The sequence below is a fragment of the Maylandia zebra genome, linkage group LG8 (genome assembly GCF_041146795.1).
Source record: "Maylandia zebra isolate NMK-2024a linkage group LG8, Mzebra_GT3a, whole genome shotgun sequence".
NCBI classification, from domain to species: Eukaryota; Metazoa; Chordata; class Actinopteri; order Cichliformes; family Cichlidae; genus Maylandia; species Maylandia zebra.
This window is the reverse complement of record NC_135174.1, coordinates 2749193-2762715: the sequence shown is the minus strand read 5'-3', so window position 1 is coordinate 2762715 and position 13523 is coordinate 2749193. Positions and strand designations below refer to the sequence as shown.

At 36.3% G+C, this 13523-nt stretch overlaps 1 long non-coding RNA gene across 2 annotated transcripts; it reads left to right on the top strand.

Moving 5' to 3' along the window:
• Window positions 1-855: 855 nt before the first annotated feature.
• On the top strand, window positions 856-3552 carry LOC143419767 (uncharacterized). Of its 2 annotated transcripts, XR_013099767.1 has the most exons (3): window positions 856-2228; window positions 2600-2653; window positions 2751-3552. It is a non-coding gene; the product is annotated as an uncharacterized LOC143419767 (long non-coding RNA). The 2 variants fall into 2 exon arrangements; XR_013099766.1 differs by lacking the exon at window positions 856-2228 and having other exon boundaries at window positions 2522-2653.
• The last annotated feature ends 9971 nt before the right edge of the window (window positions 3553-13523 follow it).

The following is a 13523-nucleotide window of genomic DNA, read 5'->3' as shown; positions in this document are numbered from 1 at the left end:
TATGTTATTTGACTTTTTTCACAAATATGTAATTATGGAGGGCTGCAGTGGGTAGCAAGAAGGTCCTGGGTTCAAATCCCGGCCCAGGGTCTTTATGCATGGAGTTTGCATGTTCTCCCTGTGCATGTGTGGGTTCCCCCCGGGTACTCCAGCTTCCTCCCACAGTCAGAGAGCATGGCTGTCAGGTTAATTGGTCTCTCCAAATTGTCCTTAGGTTTGAGTGTGTGCGTGGTTGTTTATCCTGTATGTCTCTATGTTTCCTTGTGATTGGCTGTCCAGGGTGTACCCAGCCTCTCACCTGTTGAAAGCTGGAGAGAGGCATCAGCCACGTTTTTGTTTTTAAGGAATTCAGTCTTAATGTAAGTAAATCACTCGACTTAGTCTTTTCACTAAATTGTATCTCCCTACAGACACAGAGCATCGAGAAGAAAAGGGATCTCCTTATCTGCTGCCTCATTAGCTACCTCGGGGAAAGACAAGAAGATCTTTTTCATGACTGCCAGGTTTGTCATATTGATAACAGTTCACTTATTAACTCAAGGGATCCTAATGTTCTTCTCTCCTGTCCTCTCCTATCCCCTGTTCTCCCCTTCTCTATCCATCGTGTCCACTCCCCTCTTCAGATCAACTGAAATATATTGAAAAAGCATCTTAAATAAAATAAAACATGTGTATGCTTTTTGTTTCTTTCTTTTTAACATGTAGGAATGTGAGGATTACACAGACAATATGATGAAGGTGATCGTGATCCACAACATCATGGCTGAGGAGGATCCATCAGAGAGTGATATTATACCCCTTTCGTCAAACGCAGTGATTTATGACCCCCTTAATTGATTTATGACCCCTAATTAAATTATCCCCTAATTAAATTAGCTCCGGAAGTCCGGAAGTAGGAAGTAATTAAATTATCCCCTAATTAAATTAGCCCCTAATTAAATTAGCTCCGGAAGTCCGGAAGTAGGAAGTAATTAAATAATAAAAATATGATATTCATAAAAATATGATATTCATAAAAATATGATATTCATAAAAATATGATATTCATAAAAATATAATTGATTATTTAGAAAGTTTTTTATATATCAAATTAGCATTCTTTTATTTCTTTAAGCAATTAAAAAATTTATTTATTTTTTTATGCTCAAAAAACGCCATCTGGTGGCGGGTCAGTGTGTGTGCGCGCGCCCGCGCGCGCCCGAGGCTGTGTGTCTGGGCGCGCGGGGGCGCGCCCGTGTCTCCGGACCGTGCTCTCTCGGGCTCCGTGCTCATGTGTTTAAAAATGTATTAAACCATATTAAAATTGTTTAGTTAAACTTGTGCTTTTGTAACGTTCAGTATGGCCACAAACACATGCTGCATGCCTTGGGGGAAAACTTTATTTCGATTTATATGCATTTGTAGATTTAGAATAAAACTCATACTCAGAAAAAACAACTCGCGATCCCCGCAGCCCCCTTAACCTAATCCTTAGATACATAAGCAGGGAAAACTCCTTAAAAAACCCTCCGCTATTTCTCCAAAACCCTACAATAACTTGTTAGGGTACCCCCTCTATTCCCAAAACCTTATATTCGATAACAGGGAAAATCCTGAAAAAATCCTTAGTCTTTTTTCTCAAATTCAGCGCCCCGCGGCTCCCTTCATGCTCAGCCAAACAAAGCCAAAACTCCTTTTAAAAATTTCTCCGCGATTTCTCCAAAACCCCTAGAATAACTTGTTAGCTACCCCTCTATTCCCCAAAAAAAAAGCGCTATAATCCAAAAACATTGGGAAAGCTCCTTACTCTTTTTTCTTCAAAAACTTGCCTCTTGCTAGCTACCTCTAAAATTCTACGCAGAGTCTAAGTTCTACCTCGCTCTTAATCGCACCGACCCGCAACAGCTTCCAGAGCACAATTTTTTCCTGCTTGTTCGCTCCCCGCTCTGGTCCCGAATGCGCTGCTTACCTCGTTTGAAAATTCCCCCCTTAGACCAACTCCGCCTCACTGCGCCCCGCTGCCAATCACATAACCCTTGCACCGCTCCCTTCGCACCCCGGTTAGCCAATCGGCTCCAGCTCTGATTTTACGATCTCCCGCTGATGTTAAGACTATCTTCGAACCCCAGAAGAGATCTGACTTCAGACATATCAACAACTGGAACCGCTCAGACTGCTTGCGATTTCGCATAGGGAGCGGCCGATTTCAACAGCAACTTGCGTCTCTTTCCTTATCCGCATATCATTCGGTAAGTGTTAATCTTGCTCTCTAACTACATTTTTGCATTTTCCTTTTTACCATTCTGTCAATCCTTTCATTTAAAAAAATAAATAAATATCACAATGGTTTGTAACAGGTACAATACTCCATCCATCCATTCGCCTCCACTTATCCTTTTCTCAGGCTCGCGCCGTGCGCTGGAGCCTATCCCACGTACAATACACTTTAAAATATATATAAGCTCCACTTTTAACTCCCGTAAAAGTTTATACATTACATGTCTACATCACCTATCATGGCCTCATCAGGTATCTCATTTTTTCTCACTCTTGTTCATATAATGTTTATATTTTTACTGTTTTTTCCCGTTTGTAAATACTCGATGTTATTTCTTTTCAGACTCTGAGATAAACCTGCTCAACTCCTCTTTTTTTGAGTCTCTCGATCGAATTGGTAGGTTTGGTTCATTCTTGTTCCCCTTCTTAACAGCTAATTGTACAAGAAAAACAAAACATTTACCCTCTTTTTTCATTTTTATCAAACTTTCTAGATATCTCTGACTTGGACACCTTTATTTTTTAGACCCAGATGTGTTAACCTGATCCCTGCGAAACACCAGCTCTGCGTGGATTTTGACCGCGAGTGACCGGATGTTGTTTCCGGCCTGAGGTTGCCTGAAATGCCGTGAGGCTCGTTTGAAAGATTGCGCCCGAGACCAACTCCGCCTCCAAGGCATGCCTACCTTTAGCTGCCACCAGTGAGATATCAGAGCCGGGCTCCACATATCCAATCAGGAGCACGAGCAAGACAGCTTTTGCAGACTCTCCAGAAATATACAAGTCCTTACCAACTGCTCTGCAACCCAGTGTTTCTGGTCCCCTCACTAACATCGCTTTTTGAGATATTTTTTATGAACCACCAAAAAAGCAATTTTACCCCACAGACTGGGTCTGAGGGCAGCAGCGGGGACAAATGATTGTAATGAAGCGACGGACATTTCATGGCTGGTCTTGCATAATCGTGAGTTATTATGTCATATGGTGATAAGTACATAGTTTTGCAAGAGGCATACAAGCACTGTGGAAAAAGTAATCATAAAACTGTTTTTGTGAACACCCTACGTTATGCTTTAAAAAATGTGATACATGTAATGTGATCATCAAAGAACATGATTTTTTTAAAAAAACAACTTTTATTCTTATGCTTTTAAAGTATGTCAGATTATCTTAAAACACTTATTTGTATGTTATAATGTTTTTCTTACACCATGTGTAATTTTTATAGACACCTTATTCATTGTATCAATGTGTAATTATGTATCTTTTGATAAATAAATAAAATATTTAATCTTGTATTTGTGTACTTTCTGGTGATTCAATAAAAAATTAGTCACATATCGCTCTGATAAACACAGATGGCTGAAAGAAATGTTTGATGGAACAAAGGAAACAAGTGTCTTGCTGCTAAACTTTTAAGTCACCATGGTTTAAATGAGAAAGTCTGTATGTAAAACATGAAAAACTCCATATCAGTGATATCTACAAAGGTGTACTCATTTCTTTGTAATGGTACTTTACTGTTCCAATGAAACAAAAAGAAAATCTCATTTTTAAAGTACATTTTTCGGCCATCCTGACCTATTTTCAGGGGCAAGAATGTTGATGTTAGACTGTGTTTTAAATCAGGTTGTGATCTTAAACTAACTATCACAGCACTGATTTCAGTTGTAATGTCAATTAGAATCCCAATTTGGCTTTTCTCCAGTCAGTGTTATGGTGAAATTTAACTTGTTCTTTTGTGTAATTGCACATGGCCCAGCAAAGGACCCCTTAGTAAACTGTACAGCATAAGTTTTCAATTCACTTTTGTCAGAAAACGTCACAGTATGAGAAGTTACAGCACAGTTTCTCCAAACGTGTGGTTCTTTTTCAGCCAGCGTGCTTTTAGAGCATCTACATTAGCTCATGTAGTAAAAGTACAATCAGTAAGTGTACTTTAACATTTGAGATTCCGAGTCACTCTTGCTTAGATCATGTGAACTATATCATGAACCTTTTTTTGTATAATGCATCAAACGTGTTCAAATCAGTTTATTTTCAATTTATTTTAACTAATCTAGAGACAAGCAACTCCTTTTTAGCTTCTGTTATGTATTTACCTCTCACACCTTAATCTAGATGTTAGTGTTCTCAGAGTTAACATGTCTCATGTTGCCATGTTGTATTTCTAATACCCAGCCTCAGTGTTCGCCCTGTTGACCCTCAAATCCAAACACCAATGATCTAGATATTCACAAAATTCATAAGGAGATTCTTAAGGTCTTAAGTTTTGTTGTTTTTATGTTTTACAAAAAAAAAACTTCACATTTTTTATATTTTTAAACGAAAGTGACATGCAAGGATATTTTTCTTTAGTGATGTTGCTTCAGCAATCTCAAATACTAATTATTCTGGGAATTTTTATGGTCAAACTATGTGATTTTCCAAGTGTGTGTGTGTGTGGAGTAAAATGGCCTCCTTCTTATGATGTTGTCACCGTGAATCATTTAGGATTAACAACACAAATTGTATCGATAGCAGAAACAGTCTTATAACTTATAATTCTCACACGTTACCGCTAGTTTTACAAACGCAGTCTTCTTCAGCTCTGTTTATGTAGCTTTTATGAAACTGATTTTCCATAGTACAAGTAGAATTTAATTTTTCTTTGCTCTCCAGTATAAATGCAATAATTTGCAGGCTTTTTACTGAAACTCTCACAATGCAACACTCAATGCTCAGAGCTTCATATATCAACAGCTCTGAAAATATCTTCTTTTTTAAAGTAATGTAGGACAGGATCTCTCACTCTCTGTGTCTCAAAAAAACCCAACTAAACTGGCAATCACCACTAAACAAATGAAAGTAGTTTATGGCTTTTTTATCAGCTGCATTTCTTTCATTTATGTATTGATCCCATTGTTTATTGGTAATGCTTTTAGGTCACTGTTTTAGCATGTCTGCCTCACACTCCATTTAAACAGTTTAACAGATAGTGGGGTCTGGTAAGGAAGTTGGGGGGAAGCAGACAACTCCACAGGAAGAGTCTTTTTGTCTTTTCTCCACTGTAAAAGATAGCAAGGCAGTGTGAAACTTTCTTTGCGGGAAAGACAAAACTGAGAGCCATGCTAGGCTCAGTGAGAGACTCTGCTCACCCTCTGCCCCAGCGATGGCAGTCCCTCACCAAGCTTGATTTCTGTTCTTTGTCTTGATTAAAGAATGTTAGCTACCGCTCATCGCTTGTCTGCAGGCTTTATTAAACGGAAAACTTCCACAACAACCTCTAAACAGTGGTTTATGGCTTTTTGTCACCTGCAACACCATGTAACACTTGGATGTTAGATTCTTTTACCAGTCAGTGTTGTTAGCCCCAACCCCCAGGCTCCAGCTGTCTGAGCTCTAACCCTGGCTGCCAAATGTCCCCCTGAGGCCTTTGTGCCTTTTACCACCAGACTAAGTTTGTAGTCCTATCTACTAATATTATTTTATTTTTTTATTATAGCACAAGGTTCAGTTAGGTTACTACTTTGACTTCCTCAATTTGAGCACATTTCTGACCCGATACTTTATCAAGCTTTTACTCGAGTGTTTTTCACACTAGCAGCTGTACTTCTACTTAAGTGAAAATTGCCTGCAATTTTGCCACCTCAGTTGCCACTTTTCTGGAGTTTGTACACTTTTTATATTGAAACGTTCAACGTTTTACGTGTTATCCTTGATCACAGTTCTAAACAAGTTAACTTTCTTAACTTCAAAGTAACCCAAAAAAAGAAACTATATGTCCAGTTCTCTTTACTCCAAACCTGGTTTAAGGCTATGCTGTTGTTGTGATATGGCCATACAAATAATATTAAGTTTAATTAATCTTTTAAAAAAATGGCTGCTTCATGGCTACCTGTTCAGAGAATTTGCAGACTTTTATGGAAACTGTCACAATGTAACACTCTCACTGTCAAAACAGGGTTGATCCATGTTTCTATGAACACTGATTAATATATCAACAGCTCTGAAAATCCTTTTTTTTAAGTAAAGCAGAACAGGATCTCTGTATCTCTAAAAATCCCAACAAAACTGGCAATCACCTCTAAACAAATGGAAGTAGTTTATGGATCTTTATCACCTGCAACACCATGTAACACCTAGATGTTAGACTCTTTTACCATCACATTTGCAAGGGTTTATGTGTTATCCTTGATCACAGTTCTAAATAAGTTAACTTTCTTGACATAAAAGTAGCCCAAAGAAGACAAATATATGTCCAGTTCTTTTTTACTCCAAACCTACTGATCGGAAAACATTATGTGATGCTGGAAGTTTTCATCCTATCCATCTGCAAAACAAGTTTACCTGTAAGCCAACACATTAGACGTAAGCAAATTTGTGAAATTCCTGAACAATGTGCTTTGTGGAGTAGCAGTAGTACTAGAACTAGTACTAGTAGTCCTAGTATTCTGCAGCAACCAGGCTTCAAGAGTGATCACTCTTCTGGCTTTCAAATGGTGAAAACATGTCACAGTCTTAACCGCAAATCAGAAATGTTGGTAAATTTAAAAAGGAATTTAAACGTCAGCTTTGACATAGACACAGACTTTATTAATGCCACACTCAGGAAATTCACATGTTACACATGATTTAGCTCACCTGCTAAATCCCCAGAGCAATAACCACATCAGCATCATTAGCCTGAGTGTTGATCCTCCAGGTGAGTGAGTGGAGTTGAGTGTGTGTGTGTGTGTGTGTGTGTGTGTGTGTGTGTGTGTGTGTGTGTGTGTGTGTGTGTGTGTGTGTGTGTGTGTGATCAGAGGTGAAACTGCTTTCTGCAAAGTCTCATCAACAACCAGGAAGAGTCTAAAAGCACTAAATATGAAACAGACCATTTACCATACCCAACACTGAGCTCCTGCACAGTCAGATGGAGTGAAACATAATGTCCCAGTGGTGTTCTGTTGGATTTAGCAGGTGAGCGTTGTTGCCAGTCAAAACCTTTTTGGAAACTCTTTACAAGAATCAATGTAATTATTTGTTTTACTTGAATCAAATGTATTGGTTTATATACCTGAAATAAAACTTTTTTTTGGAAACCCGTTACATCAAATAAAACTTTCTTGGAAAAGCATTGCAAGAATCAATCGAGTTATTTGTTTTACCCCATTCAAATCTATTGGTTTCATTACATCAAATTAAATAATTTTGGAAACCCGTTACATCAAATAAAACTTTCTTGGAAAAACTTTACAAGAATCAATGTAATTATTTGTTTTACTTGAATCAAATGTAATGGTTTATATACCTGAAATAAAACTTTTTTGGAAACCCTGTACATGAAGTAAAAGGTTTTTGATCTTGTAAGTTCTGGCTTTAATATTTTCAGCTGATAAAGTGAACTTCATACAAACTCTGTGTTAGAAAAAGGGGATAGTTTACTACATGCTATAAAAACACAATCCTTGTGGTGTTCTGTTGGATTTAGCAGGTGAGCGTTGTTGCCAGTCAAAACCTTTTTGGAAACTCTTTACAAGAATCAATGTAATTATTTGTTTTACTTGAATCAAATGTATTGGTTTATATACCTGAAATAAAACTTTTTTTTGGAAACCCGTTACATCAAATAAAACTTTCTTGGAAAAACATTGCAAGAATCAATCGAGTTATTTGTTTTACCCCATTCAAATCTATTGGTTTCATTACATCAAATTAAATAATTTTGGAAACCCGTTACATCAAATAAAACTTTCTTGGAAAAGCATTGCAAGAATCAATCGAGTTATTTGTTTTACCCCATTCAAATCTATTGGTTTCATTACATCAAATTAAATAATTTTGGAAACCCGTTACATCAAATAAAACTTTCTTGGAAAAACTTTACAAGAATCAATGTAATTATTTGTTTTACTTGAATCAAATGTAATGGTTTATATACCTGAAATAAAACTTTTTTGGAAACCCTGTACATGAAGTAAAAGGTTTTTGATCTTGTAAGTTCTGGCTTTAATATTTTCAGCTGATAAAGTGAACTTCATACAAACTCTGTGTTAGAAAAAGGGGATAGTTTACTACATGCTATAAAAACACAATCCTTAATCTTTTATTTTGCAACTTTATCTTTCTGTTCTGGTTTTTAGAGTGATTGTTTTATTGACTCGTACTTTGGGAATCACCCTGTTGTGAGAAAAGGATAAGCTGGGAGAGAATACAGCATTATACAAGCAGAGTGTTTTAGCTGTATCCGTAGATCTAAGACATAAACCTGTTGTTAAAAAAGAATAGTTAACTGAAGTGCAGATTTAATTTTAAATTATTTCACGAACTGTCCAGGAATTACAGAGAGCTTTATACTGATATGGTAAAATTCTCTGAGTGTATTGGTTGTATATGACAAGTATTTGTAAATCATTAGTAGTTACTCTTGCATAGGTGTTTTGCTTGTTTTAAATTTGTGCACTATTTATTTTTATTTTTTGTATTTTGTAATGAATCTCTAATTCACTTTTTCTTGTTGGCCTTGTTGTGTGTACCTCACAAGTCAAATTATACATTGTGATGGAGCAGTCACAATACACCCGCACGAGACACAGTTTGATTTTTCTAACACAGAGTTTGTATGAAGTTCACTTTATCAGCTGAAAATATTAAAGCCAGAACTTACAAGATCAAAAACCTTTTACTTCATGTACAGGGTTTCCAAAAAAGTTTTATTTCAGGTATATAAACCATTACATTTGATTCAAGTAAAACAAATAATTACATTGATTCTTGTAAAGTTTTTCCAAGAAAGTTTTATTTGATGTAACGGGTTTCCAAAATTATTTAATTTGATGTAATGAAACCAATAGATTTGAATGGGGTAAAACAAATAACTCGATTGATTCTTGCAATGCTTTTCCAAGAAAGTTTTATTTGATGTAACGGGTTTCCAAAATTATTTAATTTGATGTAATGAAACCAATAGATTTGAATGGGGTAAAACAAATAACTCGATTGATTCTTGCAATGTTTTTCCAAGAAAGTTTTATTTGATGTAACGGGTTTCCAAAAAAAAGTTTTATTTCAGGTATATAAACCAATACATTTGATTCAAGTAAAACAAATAATTACATTGATTCTTGTAAAGAGTTTCCAAAAAGGTTTTGACTGGCAACAACGCTCACCTGCTAAATCCAACAGAACACCACAAGGATTGTGTTTTTATAGCATGTAGTAAACTATCCCCTTTTTCTAACACAGAGTTTGTATGAAGTTCACTTTATCAGCTGAAAATATTAAAGCCAGAACTTACAAGATCAAAAACCTTTTACTTCATGTACAGGGTTTCCAAAAAAGTTTTATTTCAGGTATATAAACCATTACATTTGATTCAAGTAAAACAAATAATTACATTGATTCTTGTAAAGTTTTTCCAAGAAAGTTTTATTTGATGTAACGGGTTTCCAAAATTATTTAATTTGATGTAATGAAACCAATAGATTTGAATGGGGTAAAACTAATAACTCGATTGATTCTTTCAATGCTTTTCCAAGAAAGTTTTATTTGATGTAACGGGTTTCCAAAAAAAAGTTTTATTTCAGGTATATAAACCAATACATTTGATTCAAGTAAAACAAATAATTACATTGATTCTTGTAAAGAGTTTCCAAAAAGGTTTTGACTGGCAACAACGCTCACCTGCTAAATCCAACAGAACACCACTGGGACATTATGTTTCACTCCATCTGACTGTGCAGGAGCTCAGTGTTGGGTATGGTAAATGGTCTGTTTCATATTTAGTGCTTTTAGACTCTTCCTGGTTGTTGATGAGACTTTGCAGAAAGCAGTTTCACCTCTGATCACACACACACACACACACACACACACACACACACACACACACACACACACACACTCAACTCCACTCACTCACCTGGAGGATCAACACTCAGGCTAATGATGCTGATGTGGTTATTGCTCTGGGGATTTAGCAGGTGAGCTAAATCATGTGTAACATGTGAATTTCCTGAGTGTGGCATTAATAAAGTCTGTGTCTATGTCAAAGCTGACGTTTAAATTCCTTTTTAAATTTACCAACATTTCTGATTTGCGGTTAAGACTGTGACATGTTTTCACCATTTGAAAGCCAGAAGAGTGATCACTCTTGAAGCCTGGTTGCTGCAGAATACTAGGACTACTAGTACTAGTTCTAGTACTACTGCTACTCCACAAAGCACATTGTTCAGGAATTTCACAAATTTGCTTACGTCTAATGTGTTGGCTTACAGGTAAACTTGTTTTGCAGATGGATAGGATGAAAACTTCCAGCATCACATAATGTTTTCCGATCAGTAGGTTTGGAGTAAAAAAGAACTGGACATATATTTGTCTTCTTTGGGCTACTTTTATGTCAAGAAAGTTAACTTATTTAGAACTGTGATCAAGGATAACACATAAACCCTTGCAAATGTGATGGTAAAAGAGTCTAACATCTAGGTGTTACATGGTGTTGCAGGTGATAAAGATCCATAAACTACTTCCATTTGTTTAGAGGTGATTGCCAGTTTTGTTGGGATTTTTAGAGATACAGAGATCCTGTTCTGCTTTACTTAAAAAAAAGGATTTTCAGAGCTGTTGATATATTAATCAGTGTTCATAGAAACATGGATCAACCCTGTTTTGACAGTGAGAGTGTTACATTGTGACAGTTTCCATAAAAGTCTGCAAATTCTCTGAACAGGTAGCCATGAAGCAGCCATTTTTTTAAAAGATTAATTAAACTTAATATTATTTGTATGGCCATATCACAACAACAGCATAGCCTTAAACCAGGTTTGGAGTAAAGAGAACTGGACATATAGTTTCTTTTTTTGGGTTACTTTGAAGTTAAGAAAGTTAACTTGTTTAGAACTGTGATCAAGGATAACACGTAAAACGTTGAACGTTTCAATATAAAAAGTGTACAAACTCCAGAAAAGTGGCAACTGAGGTGGCAAAATTGCAGGCAATTTTCACTTAAGTAGAAGTACAGCTGCTAGTGTGAAAAACACTCGAGTAAAAGCTTGATAAAGTATCGGGTCAGAAATGTGCTCAAATTGAGGAAGTCAAAGTAGTAACCTAACTGAACCTTGTGCTATAATAAAAAAATAAAATAATATTAGTAGATAGGACTACAAACTTAGTCTGGTGGTAAAAGGCACAAAGGCCTCAGGGGGACATTTGGCAGCCAGGGTTAGAGCTCAGACAGCTGGAGCCTGGGGGTTGGGGCTAACAACACTGACTGGTAAAAGAATCTAACATCCAAGTGTTACATGGTGTTGCAGGTGACAAAAAGCCATAAACCACTGTTTAGAGGTTGTTGTGGAAGTTTTCCGTTTAATAAAGCCTGCAGACAAGCGATGAGCGGTAGCTAACATTCTTTAATCAAGACAAAGAACAGAAATCAAGCTTGGTGAGGGACTGCCATCGCTGGGGCAGAGGGTGAGCAGAGTCTCTCACTGAGCCTAGCATGGCTCTCAGTTTTGTCTTTCCCGCAAAGAAAGTTTCACACTGCCTTGCTATCTTTTACAGTGGAGAAAAGACAAAAAGACTCTTCCTGTGGAGTTGTCTGCTTCCCCCCAACTTCCTTACCAGACCCCACTATCTGTTAAACTGTTTAAATGGAGTGTGAGGCAGACATGCTAAAACAGTGACCTAAAAGCATTACCAATAAACAATGGGATCAATACATAAATGAAAGAAATGCAGCTGATAAAAAAGCCATAAACTACTTTCATTTGTTTAGTGGTGATTGCCAGTTTAGTTGGGTTTTTTTGAGACACAGAGAGTGAGAGATCCTGTCCTACATTACTTTAAAAAAGAAGATATTTTCAGAGCTGTTGATATATGAAGCTCTGAGCATTGAGTGTTGCATTGTGAGAGTTTCAGTAAAAAGCCTGCAAATTATTGCATTTATACTGGAGAGCAAAGAAAAATTAAATTCTACTTGTACTATGGAAAATCAGTTTCATAAAAGCTACATAAACAGAGCTGAAGAAGACTGCGTTTGTAAAACTAGCGGTAACGTGTGAGAATTATAAGTTATAAGACTGTTTCTGCTATCGATACAATTTGTGTTGTTAATCCTAAATGATTCACGGTGACAACATCATAAGAAGGAGGCCATTTTACTCCACACACACACACACTTGGAAAATCACATAGTTTGACCATAAAAATTCCCAGAATAATTAGTATTTGAGATTGCTGAAGCAACATCACTAAAGAAAAATATCCTTGCATGTCACTTTCGTTTAAAAATATAAAAAATGTGAAGTTTTTTTTTTGTAAAACATAAAAACAACAAAACTTAAGACCTTAAGAATCTCCTTATGAATTTTGTGAATATCTAGATCATTGGTGTTTGGATTTGAGGGTCAACAGGGCGAACACTGAGGCTGGGTATTAGAAATACAACATGGCAACATGAGACATGTTAACTCTGAGAACACTAACATCTAGATTAAGGTGTGAGAGGTAAATACATAACAGAAGCTAAAAAGGAGTTGCTTGTCTCTAGATTAGTTAAAATAAATTGAAAATAAACTGATTTGAACACGTTTGATGCATTATACAAAAAAAGGTTCATGATATAGTTCACATGATCTAAGCAAGAGTGACTCGGAATCTCAAATGTTAAAGTACACTTACTGATTGTACTTTTACTACATGAGCTAATGTAGATGCTCTAAAAGCACGCTGGCTGAAAAAGAACCACACGTTTGGAGAAACTGTGCTGTAACTTCTCATACTGTGACGTTTTCTGACAAAAGTGAATTGAAAACTTATGCTGTACAGTTTACTAAGGGGTCCTTTGCTGGGCCATGTGCAATTACACAAAAGAACAAGTTAAATTTCACCATAACACTGACTGGAGAAAAGCCAAATTGGGATTCTAATTGACATTACAACTGAAATCAGTGCTGTGATAGTTAGTTTAAGATCACAACCTGATTTAAAACACAGTCTAACATCAACATTCTTGCCCCTGAAAATAGGTCAGGATGGCCGAAAAATGTACTTTAAAAATGAGATTTTCTTTTTGTTTCATTGGAACAGTAAAGTACCATTACAAAGAAATGAGTACACCTTTGTAGATATCACTGATATGGAGTTTTTCATGTTTTACATACAGACTTTCTCATTTAAACCATGGTGACTTAAAAGTTTAGCAGCAAGACACTTGTTTCCTTTGTTCCATCAAACATTTCTTTCAGCCATCTGTGTTTATCAGAGCGATATGTGACTAATTTTTTATTGAATCACCAGAAAGTACACAAATA